At 51.1% G+C, this 12,805-nt stretch overlaps 1 protein-coding gene across 2 annotated transcripts in view; it reads left to right on the forward strand.

The window, feature by feature from the left end:
- DIP2C (disco interacting protein 2 homolog C) overlaps window positions 1–12,805 on the forward strand; it is a 487,597-nt gene that overhangs the window by 462,034 nt on the left and 12,758 nt on the right. The gene's annotated exons all lie outside the window — the stretch shown is intronic.

A 12,805-nucleotide genomic window follows, 5' to 3' on the forward strand; every position in this document is an offset into this window, starting at 1 on the left:
AAGTTGTTAATAAAAATTGTCCTATTTTTGAACTCACCCTGTCCTTAAGACTGTAGGAGCAAATAAAAATGTACTATAAGCTCTAGCTTGTAAATGAAGTTACAGGGAATATTTTGTTTTCTTTCAGGGAAGCACAGGGCCATATTATTCACTAGTGACATACCCTATCTTTTGTCAATATACAGTATAAGCAAACAAATGCTGTGAGGCAAAAGACAGTTAGTGTGGCTGAAATTCTCTGATTGGGAAATTACCATGACTTGCAAAATACAGAGTCTGGCTGTGATGCTAGCTGAAATTGCTAGTGAAGTATCGTTTCAGGTATATCAATAGTGTTCACAGTGCCACTATTAAGAATCAATTGAATCTGTTTGAATTAGGGCTGTCAAGCAATTAAAAAAATTAATCGTGATTAATCGCATTGTTAAACAATAATAGAATACTATTTATTTTAAATGTTTTAGATGTTTTCTACATTTTCAGATAGATTGATTTCAGTTACAACACGGAATGCAAAGTGTCAAGTGCTCACTTTATATTTTTTATTATAAATATTTGCACTATAAAAAACAAAAGAAATGGTATTTTTCAATTCACCTAATACAAGTACTGTAGTGCAATCTCTTTATCATGAAAGTTGAACTTACAAATGTAGAATTATGTAAAAAAAAAATTGCATTCAAAAATAAAACAATGTAAAATTTTAGAGCCTACAAGTCCACTCAGTCCTACTTCTTGTTCGGCCAGTTGTTCAGACAAACAAGTTTGGGTACAATTTGCAAGAGATAATGCTGCCTGCTTCTTGTTTATGGTGTCACCGGAAAGTAAGAACAGTCATTCACATGGCACTGTTGTAGCCAGTGTCACAAGATATTTATGTGGCATGTTCATTTTCATCATCTGAGTCAGATGCCACCGGCAGAAGGTTGATTTTTCTTTTTTGGTGGTTTGGGTTCTGTAGTTTCCGCATGGGAGTGTTGCTCTTTTAAGACTTCTGAATGCATACTCCGCACCTCATCTCTCTCAGATTTTGGACAGCACTTCAGATTCTTAAACCTTGGGACGAGTGCCATAACTATTTTTAGAAATCTCACATTGGTACCTTCTTTGCATTTTGTGAAATCTGCAGTAACAGTGTTGGTAAATCAAACAACGTGTGCTGGGTCATCATCTGAGACTGCTATAACACGAAATATATGGAAGAATGCAGGTAGGAGTAGAAGACATACAATTCTCCTCCAAGAAGTTCAGTCACCAATTTAATTAACACATTATTTTTTTAACGAGCATCATCAGCATGGAAGCATGTCCTCTGGAACTGTGGCCGAAGCATGAAGGGGCATTGTTAGAGGGCTTATTCCTTCACCCTCTCACTTCCCTGGTCCTTCTCACATGAACAGAGAGCAACAATACCCGAAGTCCAAAGGCGCAAACAATTCAATGTTTATTGGGGTGAACTCAGTGATGAGCTGCCAAAATCTTAACAACCGGTTCCCTATAAAAAGTTCTGATTTAAGGGGGGGAGCAGGGCCCCCCCCTGCAAGGCCTGGACCAATTGCCCCACTTGCCCCCTCCTCTCCCCTCTGGTCAGCCCTGGAGTTTGCAGCAGCCCCCACACACACACCTTGCTGGGCCATTCAAAAAGCGGCAGCAGGATGACTCCAGAGCTCAGCTGAGCTGCCCAGCTGGTGCCGGCGCTACGCTGCAGCTGGGGGAAAGCGGGGGAAGGGCTAGAGGAGCCTCAGCCTCCCTAGCTGGGAATCCTGGGAGCAACAGGGTGGTCCGGCCCATGGACCGGAGTTCTTTGCCCACCTCCTGGCCCTTTAACAACCGGTTCTCCACGGAGGTCTAATTTTAGCAACCAGTTCTTGAGAACCTGTGGGAACCTACCGACCGCTATGCCTACCTTCATGCCTCCAGCTTCCATCCCGGACACACCACAAGATCCATTGTCTACAGCCAAGCACTGAGGTACAACCGTATCTGCTCTAACCCCGCAGACAGAGACCAACACCTAGAAAATCTCCACCAAGCATTCTCAAAACTACAGTACCCGCACGAGGAAATAAGGAAACAGATCAACAGAGCCAGACGTGTACCCAGAAGCCTCCTACTGCAAGACATACCCAAGAAAGAAACCAACAGGACTCCACTGGCCATCACATACAGTCCCCAGCTAAAGCCCCTCCAACGCATCATCAGGGATCTACAACCCATCCTGGACAATGATCCCACACTTTCACAGGCCTTGGGTGGCAGGCCAGTCCTCGCCCACAGACAACCTGACAACCTGAAGCATATTCTCACCAGTAACTGCACACCGCACCATAGTAACTCTAGCTCAGGAACCAATCCATGCAACAAACCTCGATGCCAACTCTGCCCACATATCTACACCAGCAACACCATCACAGGACCTAACCAGATCAGCCACACCATCATCGGTTCATTCACCTGCACATCCACCAATGTAATATATGCCATCATATGCCAGCAATGCCCTTCTGCTATGTACATCGGCCAAACTGGACAGTCTCTAAGGAAAAGGATAAATGGACACAAATCAGATATTAGGAATGGCAATATACAAAAACCTGTAGGAGAACATTTCAACCTCCCTGGCCACACAATAGCAGATCTTAAGGTGGCCATCCTGCAGCAAAAAAACTTTAGGACCAGACTTCTAAGAGAAACTGCTGAGCTTCAGTTCATTTGCAAATTTGACACCATCAGTTTAGGATTAAACAAAGACTGTGAATGGCTTGCCAACTACAGAACCAGTTTCTCCTCCCTTGGTTTTCACACCTCAACTGCTAGAACAGGGCCTCATCCTCCCTGATTGATCTAACCTCGTTATCTCTAGCTTGCTTCTTGCTTGCTTATATTTACCTGCCCCTGGAAATTTCCACTGCTTGCATCCGAAGAAGTGGGCATTCAGCCACGAAAGCTCATGCTGCAAAACGTCTGTTAGTCTATAAGGTGCCACAGGATTCTTTGCTGCTTTTACAGAACCAGACTAACACGGCTACCTCTCTGATACTGTGGGAACCGGCTCCAGCTCACCAGCGGGTGAACTTCCAGCAAGCATGATTCCAGTTTCCTTCCTTAGTGTCCCCCTTCCCAGCTCTGACACCACAGAGCCTTGCCTGTGTCCCAGTTTCTGTTCTTCTTCGAGTGATTGCTCCTATGCATTCCATGTAGGTGTGCGCGCCGCGCGTGCACGGCTCTTCGGAAGATTTTTACCCTAGCAACTCTGGCGGGCTGGCTGGGCGCCCCCTGGAGTGGCGCCGCTATAGCGCAGGATATATACCCCAGCCGGCCCGTCCGCTCCTCAGTTCCTTCTTTCCGCCCGTGACGGCCGTTGGAACAGTGGAGCACAGCTCAGCTGACCTCCACTTCCCTAGCTACTCGTAGTTTTCTCTCGTTCTGTTTATAGTTGTAGTTAACTCTGTTTGTTTGTAGAATAGTATAGTGTATTTATTTTACAGGGGTTGGGGTTTATCCCCTTCCCCTCACCCGGGGCCGGGTCCGATGCCCGGTCCACAGGGTTTTCTAATGCTCGGCCGGCCACAAGCCGCTGCCGACAAGAGATCTTCTCCTAAGTGCCTCGAGGGATCTTACCTCACAGATAAGTGCCGCATTTGTGAGGCCCTTAATCCGTGAACAAAGGGGAGCGGGGCTTTCGTTTTAAACAGCTCCTGAGGGAGGCAGCTCTTGCTCCTCCGCTCTCGGCGCCGAGCGCTAGTTAGTTTTCACGGCGCGCTCCCTCGGCACCGGACCGCCGGTGCCGCCAAAGCCTCCTGGCACCACCGTCGCTGACTCCGACGTACCCTCGGCATGGACCCCTCTCCTGGAGGATGAAGAGTTACTCCGGCCAGGCAAGAGCCGTCGAGTCCGGTGCTGGAAAGTTCCCCGGTATGGACCGTGGTCGAGCTCGCTATGAAGCTGCGTCCGAGCCGCCTGCTCCGCAGCCGAGCGCTATGCTCCGTCGGATCGCCCGGCACCGATGTCGGCCGCGGCACCGACAATATCCGCACCGTTAACTCCGGCCAGGCAAGAGCCGTCGAGTCAGGTGCCGGAAAGCTCCCCGGTACACACCGTGGTCGAGCTCACCCGGAAGCTGCGCCCGAGCCGCCTGCTCCGCAGTCGAGCGCGATGTTCAGCCGGATCGCCCGGCACCGATGTCTGCCGCGGCACCGACAGTACCCACACCGTTAGCTCCGGCCAGGCAAGAGCCGTTGAGTCCGGTGCTGGTAAGCTCCCCGGTACGGACCGTGGTCGAGCTCGCTAGGAAGCTGCGTCCGAGCCGCCTGCTCCGCAGCCGAGCGCTATGTTCAGTGGCATCACCCGGCACCGATGTCTGCCGCGGCACCGTCAATGTCCGCACCATTAACTCCGGCCAGGCAAGAGCCGTCGAGTCCGGTGCCGGAAAGCTCCCCGGTACGGACCGTGGTCGAGCTCGCCCTGAAGCTGCATCTGAGCCGCTTGGTCCGCAGCCGAGCGCTATGCTCCGTCGGATCGCCCAGCACCGATGTCTACCGCGGCACCGACAATGCCCGCACCATTAACTCCGGCCAGGCAAAAGCCGTCGAGTCCGGTGCTGGAACACTCCCCGGTACAGACCGTAGTCGAGCTCGCTATGAAGCTGCATCCGGGGTGCCAGCTATGGTCGAGCTCTGCCTTGATCAGACCACCCTACCTCGGCACCGCACAGCGGCACCGTTCAGAGTCGCGGTCCCGCAGATGTTCTCGGTCCCGTCACCGATCTAGGTCTCGGCACCGTTCTCCATGTTGGTACCAGTAGTGCTCGCGGCACCGGTCAGCATCCCGTTCGCCGGTCCGGGACACTCAGCTCCGATCAAGCCCCAGGCACCGGGACGCTCGTAGCCACTCCTGATCATCGAGCCTCGCACCCTCGGTCGACCGCCCGGCACAGCTTCGGTGGCAGGTCCCGTTCTCGGTACCGGTCTGTCTACCGGTACCGATCCCCGGTGCCGCATCGAGCGACGTCAGTTACAGACGGAGACTCTACCAAGAGCTTTCAGCTCCTCCAGGGCCATCCAGCCACGCATCAGTGTCGTCCCGTGCGGACACTTCATATGCGTAGCACTCTGTTTTCCGATGTGCCCTCCAGAGTCTTCCAGGAGACCTATCAGTGGGCATTCTGGACGCCGTGGGTGTACTACCACGCCAGAGGCGTACCGGTGATCCCATCTCGCTCCGTTCCCTCCGAGCTCTGGGTGCCAGAGGTGACAATTAGTCGTCCCCGTCCGACCGGTACAGAGCAACCCCCGGTTCGGCACCGGGCTCCCAGATCCCACCGGATCAGGAGGTTGTCCAGGAGCTCGAGCCCACACAGGACCCGCTTGTCCCGGGCCTTTCTTCTTCCTCCTCCCCAGACGAGGCGAGGGCAGGAACATACCCCTCTGGCCCTCCTCTAATCGAAATGCGACCAGCCCCTAAATCCAAAGAGGCTGGGCGTGTGGTCTTACTGGGCCATAAGATGTACCCGGAGGGGGCCCTGCAACTTCGTGTAGCGAACCAGCAAGCCCTGCTTATCCGCTACTGTGGGTGGCGGTGGGCAAATTTACAGAGTCGGTTCTTCAGAACTCCCGTCAAGAGTTCGATGCCCTCCTGCAGCAAAGGACGGAGCTGGAGAGAGCTTCCCTCCAGGCCTCGTTGGACGCAGCTGACTCCGCTGCCATGACTCTGGCCTCGAGTGTTGCCACGCGGCGCGTTTCAGGGCTCCATTTATCGAGCCTTCCCTCGCAGCTGCGGCACGCTATACAGATCTTGCCCTTCAGTGGCACAGGCCTGTTCTCTGACAACACTGGCCCTAGGCTGCAGAACCTAAAGGGCAGCAGGGTCACTTTGCTCTCTCTCTCTCTCTCTCTCTCTCTCTCGGCATACACATGCCGGTAATTCAGCGCCGACGTTTCCGTCCCCAACCTCCGCTCTTACCCTGCGCCTTGATAAGGTCAGGACACGGCCAGCGGGCGTGGCTTACACGGTCGTGGCCATCAATCCGCACCCCAAAGGAGCCAGAATTAGGGTCCTTCTGACCACCAATGGGGCAAAAGCCTACCCATCCTCGCCTCTCCTAAGGACCCCTCTCACGAGCGATTCCTCTGGCAAGAGGTGCGGACGCTCCTCCTCATCGGAGCTATACAGGAGGTACCTAAGGGCGAAGCCTATTCCCCTAAGCGAAGGGAGGTCTCAGACCTATCCTAGGCCTGCAGGAACTCAACAAGTCACGATGCAGATGAGTTCCGCATGGTACCCAGGGCGACCGTCATCCCATCCTGGGATCCCGGAGACTGGTACGCCGCCCTCGATATGAAGGGCGCGTGTTTTTCACGTTGCCATTTCTCTTCCACACAGAAGGTACCCTCGGTTTGGGGCCTACCATCGTTATTCCCAGTATACGGCCCTCCCGGTTGGCCTCCATACAGCCCAGGGGTATTCAAGGTGCATGGCTGTTCTTTGCCACCGTCTGATACACGTTCTCCGTGTCTAGACGAGTGGCTCATTCGAAGAACCCCCAGGCCCAAAGTACCAGTCATGTGGGCATCGACACGAACCTATTCCTGTGTCTAGGCCTGATGATCAATAGTAAAATCCACTCTGATTCCCATATAGGGAAGGGAATTCATTGGGGCCGTCCTGGACTCCAGACTCGCCAGAGCCTGCTTTCCTCAGCCTTGGTTTCAGGCGAGGGTAACAATTGTACGGACCTTCCCGCCAACTTGGGCTCGCTCTTGCCTCGGTTTCCTGAGTCACATGGCTGTCTGCACGTTTGCAACTAAACATACCAGGCTTTTCCTCTGTTCACTCCAATCGTGGCTCACCTGGGGGTGCCACCCGGGCAGAGATGGCATACTCGTGGTCGTCTCGTTTCCCCCAAGCAGCCTAGGCTCCCTCGACCGGGAGTCGGCGTCCTCCCCGGTGTATCCGGGGATGCTGTTTCATTCACCCCTCAGGGTCCCTCAGGACAGACAGCCCATCTCTCGGCTGGGTGCGCACCTGGTGTAGTTTCGCACTCACGGCCTTCGGTCAGCGCAAGAGCTGGCCTTAAACATCAATGTCCGAGACCTGAGAGCAGTCTGCCTTGTGTACCAGGCGATTCAGCTGGCGGATCGTCTCAGCAGATCCTTCCTGTCTCACAAGTGGTGGTTTCCTCCCGTCTTTATCTATTCCGTTTTCCAGAAGTGGGTCTTTCCCTGCATAGCCCTCCTCGCTTTCGCGAGAACGGAAAGAGAGGGAGAAATTCTCCTCGTTCCAAGGCCTCTCCCCAGGCTCGGTCTTGGAGGATTTTCCTGATGCCATGGATCAGCCATCTGCCGTACGCTGTCCACTGTCCCCGCTGGTTCACAAGGTCCTGCTCAAACTCCGCAGGGACAGAGCGCCCCGATCGTGTTCGCTCCAGTGTAACCTGGGCAGCACTGGCACACCATGTTGCTACACCTGTCGGTAGCAACCCTCTTGGCACAGATCCCATGACGCGGAATCACGACAACCTTCACCACCCGGTCTTGTAATCCCTGCACCTCACAGCAGGACTCCTGCATGGCTAAACCGATCCGAGTTACGTTGTTCGGCCTCGGTTCTACGGGATTCTCCGGGGTGGTAGAAAATCGTCCATTCGGTTAAAGTATCTGGCCGAGTGGAAGCGTTTCTCATGCTGCTCCGAAACGCGCAATGTTTCTCCCGCCGAGATCCCGCTCCGTTCCATCTGGTTCCTCAGGGCTTGGAGCGTTTATACACCCCCCCCCCCCAGTGGGGCCCCGCCATAAACCTGGCTCTTCAATCTGGTTCTACCCAGTTTTATGACTGCCCTATTCGAGCCAATGTCAACATGCTCATTGATATAACTGTCCTGCAAGGCAGTTTCCTGTAGTCTTTCCTGCGGCCACACGAGTCTCCGAGCTTCAGACTCTCACAATAGGCCCAAGGTATACTGTGTTCCACAAGGACAAGGGCAGTTATTACCACGTCCGACCTGCCTCCCTGAGGAGGTGTCGGCCTTTTATATCCACCAGGATATCTTCCTTCCGGTCTTCTTTCCGAAGCCACTCTCTGTGCAAGGAGAGCAACGGTTGCCCTCCTTCGACATCTGCAGGGCGTCCGCAATCTATATCTAGCGGACTGAGCCCTCTCGTAACGCCCCCAAAACCTTCATTGTACCGGCCTACCGGACGAAGGGCATACCTGTCTCCTCCTAGAGGATTTCATCTTCAATGACGTTGTGCATCTGCACCTCTTCTGTTTCGGCCCATGTGCCATAGAGCCACCTTGCTGCACATTCCGCCAGGGCTCACGCTTCTCAGCTGCCTTCCTGGCTCGCATTCCCTTTCGGGGGATGTGTTGTACACCTATCTGGTCCTCGGTCCACACCTTTGCCTCATTGGTCCGGGAGTCCAGAGCTGTTGCAGCCTCTGGCTTGGCGGTTGCGTTCTGCAACATCTAACTCCGACCCCACCGCCTACGTAAGGCTTGGGAATCACCTACATGGAATGCATAGGAGCAATCACTCGAAGAAGAAAAGACGGTTACTCACCTGTAGTAACTGGTGTTCTTCGAGATGTGTTGCTCCTATCCATTCCAGACCCGCCCTCCTTCCCCACTGTCGGAGTAGCCGGCAAGAAGGAACTGAGGAGCGGACGGGCCGGCTGGGGTATATATCCTGCGCTATAGCGGCGCCACTCCAGGGGGCGCCCAGCCGGCCCGCCGGAGTTGCTAGGGTAAAAATCTTCCGAAGAGCCGTGCACGCGCGGCGCGCACACCTACATGGAATGGATAGGAGCAACACATCTCGAAGAACACCAGTTACTACAGGTGAGTAACCGTCTTTTCCCATCCCCTGTTCCCATTCCCCCCTTTAGCAAAACATGATCCCAATTCCCCCACCCCCATCCCCAGTCCCTGTTCCCATTTCCCCCCCCCCATACTTCCTGATTGACTGCAGACTATATAGTAAAACTTGAGTTTTGCTTAGCTATACCTTAACCAATCATTTTACTGAAATTTAACTAACCAGTCCTAACATATTGTAACATGGTTATTTAACCAATTATATCCCACCACCTTAATTGGTTTACACCCAACAAAATTAATTATACAGCAGACAGAAACAATCACAGAACCAGACAGAGATTATACAGACAAACAATAGGGAAGTGGAGACTACAGTGATAGAACAATACAGAAATGAGGATTTCACATCCTAGCTATTGATAAGTGAGTTCTGGCCAGACAGGATGCTATCAAACTAAGTTTCCTTTTACATCTTCTAGGCTCTTCCCTTTCTCTGGAGGTGATAGAAATATCAGGACAGGATTGTATTCCTAACAGCCCAATAGCACCTTATTTCAATGTGACTAGTTTGGAATGTGAGGATGTGACCATACATTTCCCAGTTTATGGCTGGGGCCTCTGCTGCTTAGCTGAAGAACCAGGCCTCAGACTGTCACAGTAAGAGATGGCTGTTAGACAGACAGACAGTGATTTTTTATTCTTTCTGTTATACCTCTATAACTAGCTAAGTGATAAGAATCAGAGGAGTAGCCGTGTTAGTCTGGTTCTGTAAAAGCAGCAAAGAATCCTGTGGCACCTTATAGACTAACAGACGTTTTGCATCATGAGCTTTCGTGGGTGAATACCCACTTCTTCGGATGCAAGTAGAGGAAATTTCCAGGGGCAGGTATATATAAGCAAGCAAGAAGCAAGCTAGCGATGACACGGTTAGATCAATCAGGGAGGATGAGGCCCTGTTCTAGCAGTTGAGGTGTGAAAACCAAGGGAGGAGAAACTGGTTCTGTAATTGGCAAGCCATTCACAGTCTTTGTTTAATCCTGAGCTGATGGTGTCAAATTTGCAGATGAACTGGAGCTCAGCAGTTTCTCTTTGAAGTCTGGTCCTAAAGTTTTTTTGCTGCAGGATGGCCACCTTAAGATCTGCTATTGTGTGGCCAGGGAGGTTGAAGTGTTCTCCTACAGGTTTTTGTATATTGCCATTCCTAATGTCTGATTTGTGTCCATTTATCCTTTTCCTTAGAGACTGTCCAGTTTGGCCAATGTACATAGCAGAGGGGCATTGCTGGCATATGATGGCATATATTACATTGGTGGATGTGCAGGTGAATGAACCGGTGATGGTGTGGCTGATCTGGTTAGGTCCTGTGATGGTGTTGCTGGTGTAGATATGTGGGCAGAGTTGGCATCGAGGTTTGTTGCATGGATTGGTTCCTGAGCTAGAGTTACTATGGTGCGGTGTGCAGTTGCTGGTGAGAATATGCTTCAGGTTGTCAGGTTGTCTGTGGGCGAGGACTGGCTTGCCACCCAAGGCCTGTGAAAGTGTGGGATCATTGTCCAGGATGGGTTGTAGATCCCTGATGATGCGTTGGAGGGGCTTTAGCTGGGGACTGTATGTGATGGCCAGTGGAGTCCTGTTGGTTTCTTTCTTGGGTTTGTCTTGCAGTAGGAGGCTTCTGGGTACACGTCTGGCTCTGTTGATCCGTTTCCTTATTTCCTCGTGCGGGTACTGTAGTCTTGAGAATGCTTGGTGGAGATTTTCTAGGTGTTGGTCTCTGTCTGCGGGGTTAGAGCAGATACGGTTGTACCTCAGTGCTTGGCTGTAGACAATGGATCTTGTGGTGTGTCCGGGATGGAAGCTGGAGGCATGAAGGTAGGCATAGCGGTCGGTAGGTTTTCGGTATAGGGTGGTGTTAATGTGACCATCACTTATTTGCACCATGGTGTCTAGGAAGTGGACCTCCCGTGTAGATTGGTCCAGGCTGAGGTTGATGGAGGGGTGGAAGCTGTTGAAATCGTGGTGGAATTTTTCCAGAGTCTCCTTCCCATGGGTCCAGATGATGAAGATGTCATCAATGTAGCGTAGGTAGAGAAGGGGCGTGAGTGGACGGGAGCTGTTCCAGGTCGGCCATAAAAATATTGGCATCAGTGCCCATAGCGGTGCCACTGATCTGGAGATATATATTGTCATTAAATTTGAAATAGTTGTGTGTGAGGATAAAGGCACAGAGCTCAGCAACCAGTTGTGCTGTGGCATCATCAGGGATACTGTTCCTGACAGCCTGTATTCCATCAGTGTGGGGGATGTTTGTGTAGAGAGCCTCTACATCCATGGTGGCTAGGATGGTATTTCTGGAAGGTCACCAATGCATTGTAGTTTCCTCAGGAAATCAGTGGTGTCACGGAGATAGCTGGGAGTGCTGGTAACATAGGGTCTGAGTAGAGAGTCTACATATCCAGACAGTCCTTCAGTGAGAGTTCCAATGCCCGAGATGATGGGGCGTCCAGGATTTCCGGGTTTGTGGATCTTGGGTAGTAAGTGATAAGAATACACCTAAATTCTTAAAGTATAGGCCTTTGCAGACAAGCCTGAATATCTATATCCTGACAGGCATACGGATGTTTAGCATATCTGGCACGTAAATACCTTGCAAAACCAGCTGCAAAAGTGCCATGTGAACGCCTGTTCTCACTTTCAGATGACATTGTAAATAAGAAGCAGGCAGCATTATCTCCCATAAATGTAAACAAACTTTTCTCTTCGCAATTGGCTAAACAAGAAGTAGGACTGAGTGGACTAGTAGGATCTAAAGTTTTACATTGTTTTGTTTTTGCATGTAGTGTGACAGACCCAGGCCAGTGGGGTACAGGAGTCTGGTCGAGGGCAAATATACTGGTCACTGGATGAGTAGTTTTCTATTTCCTGAGTGACCAGAGCAGGGGCTGCACTAGAGTAATCAGAAACTTGCTAGACCCAATTAAGGCAGACAGGCTGATTAGATCACCTGCAGCCAATCAAGGCAGGCTAATCAGGGCACCTGGGTTTAAAAAGGAGCTCACTCCAGTCAGGCGGGGGGGAGCCAGAGGAGAGGAAGTGCGTGTGAGGAGCTGGGAGCAAGAGACTCAAGGAGCTGAGAGAGAGGGTGTGCTGCTGGAGGACTAAGGAGTACAAGTGTTATCAGACAGCAGGAGGAAGGTCCTGTGGTGAGGATAAAGAAGGTGTTTGGAGGAGGCCATGGGGAAGTAGCCCAGGGAGTTGTAGCCATCATGCAGCTGTTACAGGAGGCACTATAGACAGCTGCAATCCACAGGGCCCTGGGCTGGAACCCGGAGTAGAGGGCGGGCCCAGGTTCCCCCCAAACTTCCCAACTCCTGATCAGACACAGGAGAAGTTGACCCAGACTGTGGGGAAGATCACTGAGGTGAGCAAATCTGCCAAATAAGCGCAGGACCCACCAAGGTAGAGGAGGAACTTTGTCACAGTAGTTATGTAACAAAAAAAATCTACATTTATAAGTTATACTTTCACGGTAGAGATCGCACTACAGTACTTGTATGAGATGAATTGAAAAATATTATTTATTTTGTTTATCATTTTTATAGTGCAAATATTTGTAATAAAAATACACCTCTACCTAAATATAATGCTGTCCTCGGGAGCCAAAAAATCTTACCACGTTATAGGTGAAACCGTGTTATATCGAACTTGCTATGATCCACCGGAGTGCGAAGTCCCATCCCCCCAGAGCACTGCTTTACCACATATCCAAATTCGTGTTATATCGGGTTGCATTATATGGGGGTAGAGGTGTAATAATATAAAGTGAGCACTGTACACTTTGTATTCTGTGTTGTAATTGAAATCAATATATTTGAAAAGTAGAAAAATATCCCATATCTTTAATAAATTTCAATTGGTATTCTATTGTTTAACAGTGCAATTAATCGCAATTAAATTTTTAATTGCAATTAATTTTTTTGAGTTAATCGCATGA

Source organism: Mauremys mutica, chromosome 2, assembly GCF_020497125.1.
Source record: "Mauremys mutica isolate MM-2020 ecotype Southern chromosome 2, ASM2049712v1, whole genome shotgun sequence".
In the NCBI taxonomy this organism is placed as follows: domain Eukaryota; kingdom Metazoa; phylum Chordata; order Testudines; family Geoemydidae; genus Mauremys; species Mauremys mutica.